The 13,786-nt window shown below is 40.9% G+C and overlaps 1 pseudogene across 1 annotated transcript; it reads right to left on the bottom strand.

Moving 5' to 3' along the window:
- Positions 1-1,589: 1,589 nt before the first annotated feature.
- Positions 1,590-10,559, bottom strand: LOC129543345 (HLA class II histocompatibility antigen, DR beta 4 chain-like; annotated as a pseudogene). The gene is made up of 6 exons (XR_016036056.1): positions 10,550-10,559; positions 6,088-6,353; positions 3,261-3,505; positions 2,428-2,538; positions 1,950-1,973; positions 1,590-1,645 (listed from the first exon to the last, which is right to left on the bottom strand). The product of XR_016036056.1 is annotated as an HLA class II histocompatibility antigen, DR beta 4 chain-like (transcript).
- Positions 10,560-13,786: the final 3,227 nt, after the last annotated feature.

The following is a 13,786-nucleotide window of genomic DNA, read 5'->3' as shown; positions in this document are numbered from 1 at the left end:
ACTTAAGCTTTTGCATCTCTGATTTTTATACATTTCTCTCCTTTTATAATTTAAGCATTTAACCTCTAAATTTCTCTTTAGGAACAGTTTTGGTTCCATATCACAAATCTTGAAAACCTGTTTTACTATTTAAAATATTTTCTTATTTCTCATTTGATTTGTTCTTTCATAAGCCTTATATTATTTAGAAGTATATTACTTCACTGCCAAAAGTTTGGCTATTTTCTCAATGTTATTAATTATAATTTAATAAGATTGTTGTCAGGGGATATATTCTATGTGATTTGATTCCTGTGACCCTTTGTGCAACTTGTTTTATGGACATAGCATATGGTTTATTTTGTAGATATTCTTTGTAACAATTAAGGAAATACACACCCTGTAGTTATTGGAGGTAGTCAAATTCATGTCAATTATAAATAAAAAATTTTAGCTTCTTTACATCTTTGATTTCTTTACTTATATTTGTTTGCATGAATCTACAGAGATATTTTTCTGCCTTCTCTCTACTTCTTCTGAAGAAGGGAATGACAATCCACTCCAGTATTCTTGCCTGGAGAATTCCATGAACAGAGGAGCCTGGTGGGCTACAGACCATGGGGTCACAAAGAGTCGGTCTCAACTGAGCGACTAACACTTCATTTCATCTACTTTCCAATTTCCCATGCCACCACAATGAATGTTACTGAACTCAAGTTTGGCTGTTCACGGCTCCAGAGTTAATCAATATTTCGAATGCCAGCAGCCCACCACCTTCTTGGGCTGTTGGTTTTCTAAATAAAGTCCCTATTCCTTGTCCTAACACATTGTCTCTTAATTGACTGGCCTGTTGCATTGTCAAGCCATAGGAGTTTAGACTCAGTAAGTGTTGAAGCCTATCATTAGCCTAATAAAAGAGTTCAAGAAGTACCCACTATTGGATATTTTCTTTAAAAAAATAAAAAACAAGGAAAAGAGAAAAAAGAACAGGATTACAGAAATTATCAGGGCATCAAACCCTTACAAGTCACCTATATTTCTTAGATTTTTTTTGCTCCTTTCTGTAGCCCGTGGTGTGAAGAAACTTGTGTGTTTGTCTTTAAGAACACAAAGATGTAGGAGACTGAAATGAAATGGGTTCAACAAGGGTTTGTTCTAGTTCAGGCAAATATTCCTAATTAGAGAATACAGAAAACTCAAGAAAAAATAAGAAAGGAAACAGGAAAGTCTTTGAAGTGACAAAACTTCAGTAATGTAAATAAAACCATTATTGTTTTATGATGCATTTCTGTTCTTTCTACTTCCTTCCTTGAAACTGTATAAAGCAGAAGTTGTTCACTCCGTATTTATTTGTGAAAGACTTTATGAAGAATGTGGGCAGAAGATGAGTTCAGATGCACAGAAGGCAGTAAAGGTTAAAAACAGAAAGCACCAGGAAAAAATGAACATAAGGGATTACAATCAATATTGAGGACTTCCAGGTCAAGAATAGGGGCTGAGTAAGCCATCAAGAAGAACATCTTCTGCAGGGTCACTCAACCAAGAGGAAACTAGATCCTAAGAAATACTATCGTGGAAAAATTGAGTGAATTAGGAAATTTTTTCATGCTGCTGGGACAGAAGGTTTTTGCTTGAGTATCACCACCTTCACTTCAGCTCAGGAGTCCTGCAAAAGATAGAGAGAGCTGTTTCCAGATCTAATTCTGCAAACAGTTTTTTGCTCCTCTTTCAAGGGCCTCATGTTAAAGCATTGTAGTAAGAAGGAAAACAAATTCTTAAGTCTCCCTGAGCCAAAAGCTACTTTAGAGCACAGGCCTTCTGTTTAGTGGAGAGGAGACATTCTAGTGGAAACACCTGATCAGACGTCGGATCCAAAGTCCTTCCCATTATTTCTGTCTCTGTCTTGTAGCTTCTACCACCTGTTCTAGGGAGACTAAACGTGTTTCTAAAAGAGAGTTAAAGAGCATTACCTGTTGGCTGAAGTGCAGGGTGTCCTGGGAAAGAGAAGGGAAGATACATGCTTAAAATATATGGAGGCAAGTTAGTCCCCAGATACAATATTCCCAGCCCCCGACCCCCACCTCAGATTTCCTTAATACCAAACACATAACACATGATGCCAGGGCAGGGAGGAGAGCAGACACTGAGAGAGCTTGTGACCTAAGAAGCTTCTGTCACACAAATTCAGTGTAACTTCTTCAGGCTTAGTGTCTCTTCCTGTGTCTGCCCCAGGATCTCTACCACAAATCTCCATCCATGTTAACATTTTTCTTATATCTGCAAGCCATCACCTCATATTTAACCATAGTGAACCATGGACTGTCAATTTCTGGATTTCCAGGAAATTTGAGGTCAACTAGGAAACGAAAGATTTTATAAAGGGTTGTTGAAAGACACTTAAAGAGAACTAACTGAGCAAAATCATATTTCTTCCCCTTTTCTTCTTACCTTTCTGATTCCTGAAGTAGATAAACAGCCCTACCACAAGGAAGAGCAGACCCAGAACAAAGACCCCGACTCCACTCATCATCTTGCTCTGAACAGAGTCAGATTGTGCCCCTGAGAAAAGAAGCTAGTTATAGTGATTTTTACCCCAATTCTAACTTCTCTGAGACTTTGAGATTCAAAACTGTGAGATTAGGGTGGAAAATGGTTGCCCTGGAACCACCATTTCTGGAAAAGAGATTTAAGAATCACACAGAGCAGATACAAGCTGAGCATTAAACTCATTTAAATATCACATAAGGCCACTACTTCAGCGTCTTAAGGGTGAGGTGCCAGGAGCTCAATGATGTTAAGTAATTTATCTAGCATGACAGATCTAATAAAAGGCAGAGCTGAGACTGGATTCCCTTCATAACAAGAAGGTTCTTACATTGTAGAGGATGTATCCCTTGTCAGATAACAATGAACTCAGAGCAACAGGGTCAGAAGTACAAGCCCAGCCTGAGAAAGGGAACTGGTGTCCTGGGCCATGGGGTGACCATGAACTGTGATATCATGGGACATTCAAACTAGGAACAACTCTATTCTGTTGTCAGGCATAACTGCCTTCCTGGAAGGTATAGGTATTAGTCCAAACTATCAGAGGATATCTATAAATATCAGAGGATTTCTATCACAGGATATTCATAAGACTATTCTAATAACCTTAGCTGAAGGATAGGATAAAATAGAGCAAATGAAAATAGGCTGCAGGGAGAGGAGACACTTGACACTCAAGAGTAAGCAAGCCCCCTCCTTGGTGAGTGAGGAATTCATGAGATCAGAGAGTTTCTCACTCCATTCCACTGTGATAGGGCTCATCTGGCTGGGGTGATCCACTTGGCAGGTGAAGACCTCTGAGGAACTGTTTCAAGCATTGCCATGGTCTGGAAAGTCCAATCTCCACTCTGGATCAGGCCTGTGGAGATCACCACAGCCTCCTCTTCCTGGCCATTCCAGAACCACTTGACTTCAATGTGTCCTGGATAGAAACCATTCACAGAGCAGACCTTTGCAGGATACACAGTCACTGTCCATAGGGCTACTGTACATAGGGTTGCAAAGGGTCGGACACGACTGAAGCAACTTAGCATGCATATTCTTTTTAAGCTGACATATGAGTAACGGGCAGGGTCTGGGCCTCATCAGTATGTATGCCCAGTGTCTGAGACAATCTATGACAAGAGAAAAGGTGGAGGGAATCAGTAAGGAAGACAGAGTAAGTCTCCCCGTTTGGCTGCATTTCTGAATCCACTCTCCATTTCCAGACTGCAGCCTCGGGCAGGCCTCCCTCAAAACCAGCAAACTGGCCAACATTAGAAGTTAGCGCCACGACCCTGAATTTAGCCTTTACAGCACAGGCACATTAGTTTGAGAGATGTTGAGGATACTTAGGTGTCTTTTTTTTCTCTCCCATTTCAGGAAACATTTAGTGTTGAATTTTTACAAATCTGCATAAAGCATATAGTATTCAATTAAATGTGTCATTTCTGAATCCATGTTCCTGGACTTGAATCCAGGCTCTGCCTCTTACTGATTGATCCTGGGAGATTTTTACATTGCTCTGTGCCCATCTTTCTCACCTACAGAAAGGAATAATAATACTAGTTCACCTCCTAGGGTTATGTGACGATTAATGCACCCAAAGTATGTAGAGCAGTAACTTGAATTTAGCCTTCAGTGAATCACAGCTATTTATTATCCTTGTTTAATTTGAGAGAAACTATGATTCAAAGCAGGGTGGGTAAATTAGGGAATAGTAGTGGGATAGGTACGGAAACAGAGGATGAAGTCCTGGGGGAAATCTGTCTCCAGGTACTCATACCTTAGAACACCTCAGAAATGGTTCTACCCTGGCAAGATGGAAAGACATAGGTGAATCTCTAACTCGGAGTTGAATTCCAAAAATAGCATGAGTCCAGAAGGAGATGGAAGGAAGAAAAGTCAATAATTTTAAAAAAGAATTCTTGTAATTAAACTCTGGTGACCAAACCCTCTCCTTTGCAAAACAAGTGAATTTACTATTGGAATTATTATCACTTTATAATTTTCTCTCTTTTCAAGAGCTTCCCAAGTGGAGCTGGTGGTAAAGAACCTGCCTGCCAAGCAAGAGACATAAGAGATGAGGGTTCCCTCCCTGGGTCAGGAAGATCCCCTGGAGGAGGGCATGGCAAACCATTCCAGTATTCTTGCCTGGAGAATCCCATGGACAGAGGAGCCTGGAAGGCTACAGTCCCTAGGGTTGCAAAGAGTCGGACACGACTGAAGCAGCTTAGCGTGCACATTCTTTTTAAGCTGACACTTGAGTTAGGGGCAGGGTCTGGGCGTCATTAGTATGTGCGCCTAGTGTCTGAGACAATCTCTGACAACATCAGCCTTAATAAATACAATTTTAAAATAAAATAATGGAGAAACTTGGGGGAAAACAATTTTACAATATTCTAAAATGGTAAGTTTAAAATTGATGGTAAATCATTCCTAACAAGTTTTCAGCATATTCCATTAAACAAAATGTTTAAATTTCTGTCATTGAAAATAATAAACTGAGTCAAAAATATAAACCACAGTTGAGAAAAAGATGAATCAAATATCAATAGTGTTAATTTTGCTGGATAGAGAACCCATATCACTGAGAAAAACACCAGGACTCTAGAAATAATAGCGAATAGATAATTGCTGGAGCAGTAACAATGAGAGGCCAATAAATATGTGAGAACTGTTCAAGAATCTTAGAAATCAAAGAAATACAAATGTTTTAATAAATGTAAAATTTAAACTGACTACTTGGCACTATGTATCTTGAAAAAGGATCTGATATCTGATAAAGGGGATTGTGAGGTAAACTCTTACAATTATAAAAACAAATGATATGAAACTACCCTAATAGTGTAAACATTATAAAAATAGTAATGTCTGTATGTTACAAAATTATAATTCAAAAGTTGGTTACACAATCATTTCAACTATGTAAAAATACATCGGCTAAAGGGGGGGAAAGGAAAAAATTTAAACAGTAAAGAAAGATCAGAGGAGCTACAGAGGCTCCCTTCCCCCACCTTTCAGAAAGTAGACTGATGTGTTTTTCTCAATGAAACGCTCTTGCACACAGATGCCTGCACACTCATTTCTGGGATGCCAGGATTAAGAGGGTGCGTGCCAAGAGCAGGTTGTGACTCTCCTCACGGGCTCCCAATCCTTTTACTTTCCTCAGCTCTCCTCCCCTAAACCCTCCCGCGAACACAGACACCCCTCTGAACACCCACCCTTGTCAGCCTTTCCTCCCCTCCCCGCAGCTCTCCCACAGACACCAAGATGCCTGGCGCCTCCCTCCTGCACCGCTGGGCTCACACCTCTCCGCCCTCCCAGTCCCCGCGGACCCCAGCATACTGCCCGGACGGCACACACTCTCTGTGACACCTCAGCTCACGGTGCACACCTCACACGGACGCCCCTCACCAGCACTGACAAATTCACACACCGCCTCCTCTGCAACAGGCTCTCGTGATGTGTAGTGGTTCCCATTGTCTACACTCATCCTGGATTCAGTCAAGTATCTCTGTATCAGTCCGTCGGTTTATCTCTCTCACACACACACACGCACACGCACACACACACGCCGCCCACCTCGCCGCTGCACCGTGAAGCGCTCACCATCCTGCAGTTGCGTCTGCACACCGCGTCCACCTCGGCCCGCGTCCGCTCCAGGACGTCCTGGCGGTTCCAGTGCTCGGCCTGCGGCCGCCCCAGCTCGGTCACCGCGCGGTACTCGCCCGCGTCGCTGTGCAAGCGCGCGTACTCCTGCGGGTTGCAGATGTCTTTGACCACACTCCGCACCCGCTCCGTCCAGTTGGTGAACTAACACAGGCCCTTAAACTGGTGCACGCAATGCTCTGAGAGGAGACAGCCTCTCGGTCAGGCTGTCAGTCCCACAGCCCCACGCGCACCCGACATTATATTTGTTGAAAATTTTGGTCCCACTGAAGCTTATATTTTTTAAGAACCCGGACCCAGTGAAGAGCTGTTTTTCTAACAAAGTTAATTTCTTCAGGACCAAGGTTTATTCATTTCTTTGCTTGCCAATCAATTGCAATGTCATAATTTATCTTTCACATCTTCTTTGTTCTTATCTTCTCTGCCTCTGGTCCACTACTTCTCTACAGAAGTAAGCTACAGGCACAGACATTTTATTTCTATTCATGCTTCTGCGCTTTGATTTTCTTTGTTTGCTAGTTCCCACAATACACATAGGCATCAAACACTACCACTGGTCAGATGCAGAACTTCTGTTTCTGTAGTCAGGTCCCCTCAGAAGGGGAGAAACTAAGATGATATTCTCATAAAGATAATTTACAAAAAACGAGCAGGTCCTCAGACTCTAAGTAGAGACCATCACCTAGAAATGATGGCAGATCTACTTTACTATTCTGAAATTCTTAAATATCTTCCTGAGGCATGGCAAACTTACAAAATTAAAATGTGTGAAGTTACTGTTCACTACAGCTTGTATGGTTAACACTGTTTATCCAGTTCATGTCTCCGACTTAAGGTTTCCAGATTCAGCAAAAAAAAAAAAAAATACAGGATTCTCAGTACTTTTGATAAATTGCTGTTGTTTATCTGAAATTCAGATTTAATTGAGCATCCTGTTTTTAATTTGGCAAACTTAGCCCAATTTGTTAATCTCAGAAGAGGGAAGATAATACTTCTTTGTATTTTTCACCACTTGTCCATGAACTCCTGCTCATGTGAACCTACTATATGAACTCTTCAAATAATAAATGCAGAATGAATGTAAATTTCTCATTTATATTGGATTTAGCAGCTCTTATAGCTCCACTTCCCCACAAATATACACATGCCCAAGACACTGTATGTATGAACATCAGAAATTTTATCAATAATTCAGACACAATCAAGCCACTGTTCACTAATGGTAGTTAGAACCACAAGCTGTAGAATCAGAATTTCTGAATTTGAACATGAACTCTTCTACTTGGCTCTGATTCACCATCCACGAGTCTTTTTCCTTTATCTCTAAAACAGATTTGATAATAGTATATTTCTCACAGGATATTATTAAGTGTGAAATTAAAGAGCAACACTTCTTGGTCCTGATCACAAAATAGGTACTCAATAGATATATCGAAATTTTTTACTTTTATAACCCCTTTGAATGTAAACTCACAAGGTCTTTCTATCACTTAACTTCCTAAAGCAAGAAATATCTTCATCATCATTTGGAAATTTTCTTCAGCTAAGCATATTAAATGGCTCAGAGGTTAAAACGTCTGCCTCCAATGCGGGAGACCCAGGTTCGATCCCTGGGTCGGGAAGATCTCCTGGAGAAGGAAATGGTAACCCACTCCACTATTCTTGCCTGGAGAATCCCATGGACGGAGAAGCCTGGTAGGCTACAGTCCACGGGGTCGCAAAGAGTCGGACACGACTGAGCGATTGAACGGAATGGAACGGAAGCATATTAAAAAGCAGAGACAATACTTTGCCAGCAAAGGTCCGTCTAGTCAAGGCTATGGTTTTTCCCGTGGTCATGTATGGATGTGAGAGGTGGACTGTGAAGAAAGCTGATCGCCGAAGAATTGATGCTTTTGAACTGTGGTGTTGGAGAAGACTCTTGAGAGTCCCTTGGACTGCAAGGAGATCCAACCAGTCCATTCTAAAGGAGATCAATCCTGGATGTTCATTGGAAGGACTGATGCTAAAGCTGAAACTCCATACTTTGGCCACCTCATGCGACGAGTTGACTCACTGGAAAAGAGTCTGATGCTAGGAGGGATTGAGGGTGGGAGGAGACGGGGACGACAGAGAATGAGATGGCTGGATGGCATCACCAACTTGATGGACATGAGTTTGGGTGAACTCCAGGAGTTGGTGATGGACAGGGAGGCCTGGCGTGCTATGATTCAAGGGGTCACAAGGAGTCGGACACGACTGAGCGACTGAACTGAACTGAATTTTATCACTAATTACCATTTTGAGCAAATAAGAACAGAAACATTTTATATATCATAATGCAGTAAGTGTGAATCTAACATAAAAGGGGTTTGCTGACAGAGAAGAAAGGGAATTTCTGTGTACTCATTTTAGATACGGAGAAGGCAATGGCACCCCACTCCAGTACTCTTGCCCGGAAAATCCCATGGATGGAGGAGCCTGGTAGGCTGCAGTCCATGGGGTCGCTAACTGTTGGACATGACTAAGCAACCTCACTTTCACTTTTCACTTTCCTGCGTTGGAGAAGGAAATGGCAACCCACTCCAGTGTTCTTGCCTGGAGAACCCCAGGGATGGGGGAGCCTGGTGGGCTGCCATTTATGGGGTCGCACAGAGTCAGCAGCAATAGAAAAGAAAGTTCTAAAATCTTAACATAGTAAAAAACTCAAGAAATGTTGTTCAGGACAGAAAATGCAGATGATAGAACTACAAAATTAAAAGGACAAGGAACCACAGTGGACTAAGTAATTTAGCCATATATGTTATAAAAATGAAGTAAGTTAATGTTCTATTATTTATTTTATTTTTATAACTGAAATATAGTTGATTTACAATATTATATTAGTTTCAGGTGTACATAGTTGTTTAATATTTTTATATATTATACTCTGTTCAAAGTTATAAAATAATGGCTATATTTCCCTGTGCTCTACAATGTATCCTTCTAGCTTATTTATTTCATACATAGTAGTTTGTACTCTTAGTCTGTCTTGTCCCCCCCGCCTTCTTTCTCTTTATTGATAACCACTAGTTAGCAGCAGCCGCAGCAGCAGTTAGTTTTCTACAGTGAAAATCTGTTTCTGTTATGTTATATTAGTTCATTTTTTGTTTTTTATATTCTCTATATAAGTAACAGTATGCAATATTTGTCTTCCTCTCTCTGACTTATTTCACTAAACATAATACCCTTTAGGATCATTCATATTGTTTCAAATGGTAGGACTTCATTCCTTTTTAGGGATAATTTTCCACTGTGTATATATTATATATGTATACATACATGAAAAACATAGTCTTTATTTATCTTTATTGGACACCTAAGTTACTTTCTTATCTTGGATACTGTAAATAATGCTGGTGTGAACATTAGAGTGCATGTATCTTTTTAAATTTGAGTTTTTGTTATTGTTGAGTTATATGAGTTATTTATCTGTTTTGGATATTTTATGCAGATATATGATTTGCAAACATTTCCCCCCATTTAGTAGGTTGTGTTTTTTGTTGATGTTGGCCTTTGATGTGCAGAAACTTTTTAATTTTATGTAGTTCTACTCATTTATGTTTGCTTTTGATTTCCTTTCCCAAGAAGACATACACAGAAAGATAGTACTAAGATTCATGTCAAAGAGCATACTGTCTGTTTTCTTCTAGGAGTTTTATGGGTTCACGTTCTGTGAATGTTCAGTTCAGTTCAGTCGCTCAGTCGTGTCCGACTCTCCACGACCCCATGAATCACAGCACGCCAGGCCTCCCTGTCCATCACCAACTCCCGGAGTTCACTCAAACTCATGTCCACAGAGTCGGTGATGCCATCCAGCCATCTCATTCTCCGTCGTCCCCTTCTCCTCCCGCCCCCAGAGTCTCTAATTGATTTTGAGTTGTTGTTGTGTAAGGTGTGAGAAGGTGGTTTAGTTTTATTATTTTACATGTGGCTGTCCTGTTTCCCAGCATCTTTTATTGAAGAAACTATTCTTTCTCCATTTTATATTTTTTGCTCCTTTGTTGTAAATTAATTGTCCATGTAAGTATGGGTTTATCTCTGGGCTCTCTCTTCTCTTTCATAGCTGTTTGTGTCTATTTCTCTGCCAATATATACCTTTGTATTATAATATGAAATCAGGGAGTTTGTAGGGAATAGCAGTTCATTTTGAAAGAATGCATTTATTATAGGTGAGAATATTGAGACATTTTTCCAAAATCAAAGGATGAAGGGAGAAGAGGAAGGAATCTAAAGGTGAGAGCACAATATATTCAATTTAAACTCCATAGTAACTCTGCAACTGTAAGGGTTAATTTTGAATCCGTTCTAGGAGTATTTGTAAGAATTAAATGGTCTTTTTACTTTGTTTCCTCACCTCCACCCATCTCCGAAAAGAGCCCAACATTCAGGCCCTGACAAGATGGTTGTTTTTAGGCACTAGCCTGCCATCTTTTCAGTCAGCTAACTTTCCAAATAAAGTCCCAGTTTATCAGGGCTCAGTCTCATTCAGAGGATCTGCAAGCAATCCAGTTGCTGTGGTCCAGTTCTCATCTGGAAAAACCAAGAACAGTGTTTGTTTGTTGGGAGATCTCTACTTAGCTCTAGGTTCAGAATTTGGTTTTGGTTCTTGATTCTCCAGGTCAATGAAATATTTGCACCTTCAGTAGAATGAATCTGAAAGCCTAGGTTTGGCCTCTGATAAGGGGTAAGGCAGATGGTAGGGAGGAAATGGAGTGGGGAGCAAAATAGAGGAGTATCTATTTATATACAACAGAATTTATACATCAACATCACCCAGCCCAGATTTAATGAGGATTGAGATTGGACACTGAGCACTGACATTACCCATTTCATTCCAATATCCTTGGATACCTGTTTCATTACCAAGAGACTAGCCTGCCTTATTCTTGGAGACATCTTGTTTCTGAAGACGTGTTCCTGAGTGAAAAACCTGAGTAAAAGATGAGGGAGATACAACTTAAAGTGGGGGCAAAGAATGCTTGAGTCACAGTGAGCTATTTCTCATTTATCTTTGAAATGATGACTTGATTAATCTATTTCCAAAATGATCAACAGAACTTACCCCAAATCAAAGGGATTAAGTCACCCTGCTTGTTTAATTTATATGCAGAGTACATCATGTGAAATGCTGGGCTGGATGAAGCAAAACCTGAAATCAAGGTTGCCAGTAGAAAGATCAGAAACCTCAGATATACAGATGATACCACCCTAATGGCAGACAGCAAAGAGGAACTAAAGAGCCTCTTGATGAGGGTGAAAGAAGAGAGTGAAAAAAGCTGGCTTAAAACTCAACACTTGAAAAACTAAGATCGTGGCATCTGGTCCCATCACTTTATGGCAAATAGATGGGGGGAAAATGAAAACAGGGACAGACTTCATTTTCTTGGGCTCCAAAATCACTGCAGATGGTGACTGCAGCCACAAAATTAAAAGATGCTTGCTCCTTGGAAGAAAAGCTATGACAAACTTAGCATATTAAAAAGCAGAGGCATCATTTTGCTGATAAAGGTTCATCTAGTCAAAGCTATAGTTTTTCCAATAGTCATGTATGGATGTGAAAGTTGGACCATAAAGAAATCTGAGTGCCAAATAATTGATGCTTTCAACGTGTGGTGTTGGAGAAGACTCTCAAGAGCCCCTTGGATAGCAAGGAGATCAAACCAGTCAATCCTAAAGGAAATCAGTCCCGGATATTCATTGGAAAGACTGATGCTGAAGCTCCAAAACTTTGGCCACCTGATGTGAAGAATCAACTCATTGGAAAAGACCCTGATGCTGAGAAAGATTGATGGCAGGAGGAGAAGGGGATAACAGAGGATGAGATTGGATGGCATCATCGACTCAATGGACATGAGTCTGAGCAAACGCTGGGAGAGAGTGAAGGACAGGGAAGCCCGGCATGCCCCAGTCCACAGGGTCACAAAGAGTGGGATGCAACTGAGTGACTGAACAAAATTATCCCTGACAGTATGGTAGACTGGCAAATTAGTGCTGTTGAATGAATTAAACTTGGGCTTCATCTTGACTCTGTCATTTGCTAGCTATATATTCACTGGTGTCTACTTAAATTAGCCTGATTCCTCTTATGAAAACACTGATGAATTGTAATGAGAATTAAAAGAAAAATTCAAGCAAAGTAATTTGGTACATTGCTTAGTAATAATAAAGTTGCAAAAAATATAATTCCATTATTTTTCTCAAAATTTTTACAGCTTGATGATAAAAATCCAAGATTAGTAAAATAAAACCACAAAGCAGAAACCAAGGCAGTCTGGCCTTGAAGGGGAGCAAAGTATGCTACCCCAAAACATGCCTATAGGCATAAGAATCATTCTGAGCTTATAAGGGTATAGGTAATAGAATTGCTTTAGCTTACTTGTTGGCTAAATAAAGAGGAGTCTGTGCCATCACAAATATCTCCTGTTATACCTGGTTTAATACCTCTTCTATTAAAGAAATACAAATACAAGTAAAGAACTAACAAGCTACTTGATGAGATTGATGTTTTTAGGTACATTCTTTGATTTATTTGGTACAAAATGATTTGGTTCATAGGGTCCCTGGCTAAAATGCATATTTCTGCCTCATGATATTATCTTCTAATAGCCATTATTTTAATCTCTGCTTCAATAGCTTTATAAACCCCGCAATAGTCCAGTTGTTCTCCTCAGTGAAGACAACCATCTTTCAGCACTTTGCAGTCTTTAAGCTACTCCATTTTGCTTTCAAGATTTTGAATCATTTTCACCATCAAAATTTGAAATTCTTTATCAGGTAAATTCCCTATATCTTCTTCTTTTGTTTGCGTTGGTGGGCAATTATCTTGTTCCTTTACTTGCTGGGTATTTCTCTGCCTCTTCATCTTGCTTATATTGCTTTGCTTGGGGTGGCCTTTCCCTCTTCTTGCAGTTTGTGGAGTTCTCTTTATTATGTAGTTTCTTCGCTGTGTGTGGGGTTGGACGGGTGACTTGTCCGGGTTCCCTGGTTAGGGAAGCATGTGTCGGTGTTCTGGTGGGTGGAGCTGGATTTCTTCTCTCTCCTTTAGAAGACAATGGGCTGCTTTTCTGGGAGCCTGATGTCCTCTGCCAGTATTCAGAAGTTGTTTTGTGGACTTTACTCCACGTTCAAATGTTCTTTTGATGAATTTGTGGGGGAGAAAGTGGTCTTGCTGTCTTATCCCTCCGCCATCTTGTTCCTTCCTCCCCAGAACACTGGATTCTGATATTCCACTTGGTCGTGGAGTATCTCTTCCCAGCTGCTCCAGCAAGGCGCAGCCGCTGTACCTTACCTTGAACGAGGGGTATCTCCTCAAGGCCGCCCCTCCTGCTTTGAATGTGGATCAGCTCCTCTCGGCCCTCCGGTGCCCAAGCAGCCACCGCCTCCTGAACGTGGTACAGCTCCTCTCGGCCACCGCCCTAACCCTGGGCGCGGGGTAGCTCATCTCAGCCACGATTCTGCACGGGGTCGGTTGCGCAGGAGCCGGGCGTCTCCCGCGTCTGCACCGCCGGAGCCGGGCGTCTCCTTGACTTACATTTAAAGCTGACTCTTCAGAAGGAATATAAAAGCAAAACCCACTATCTGCTTATCCAAT

Source organism: Moschus berezovskii, chromosome 23 (assembly GCF_049115385.1).
Source record: "Moschus berezovskii isolate FMDL1 chromosome 23, NW_MosBer_1.0, whole genome shotgun sequence".
Lineage (NCBI taxonomy): Eukaryota > Metazoa > Chordata > Mammalia > Artiodactyla > Moschidae > Moschus > Moschus berezovskii.
This window is presented reverse-complemented; position numbering and strand designations above follow the sequence as displayed.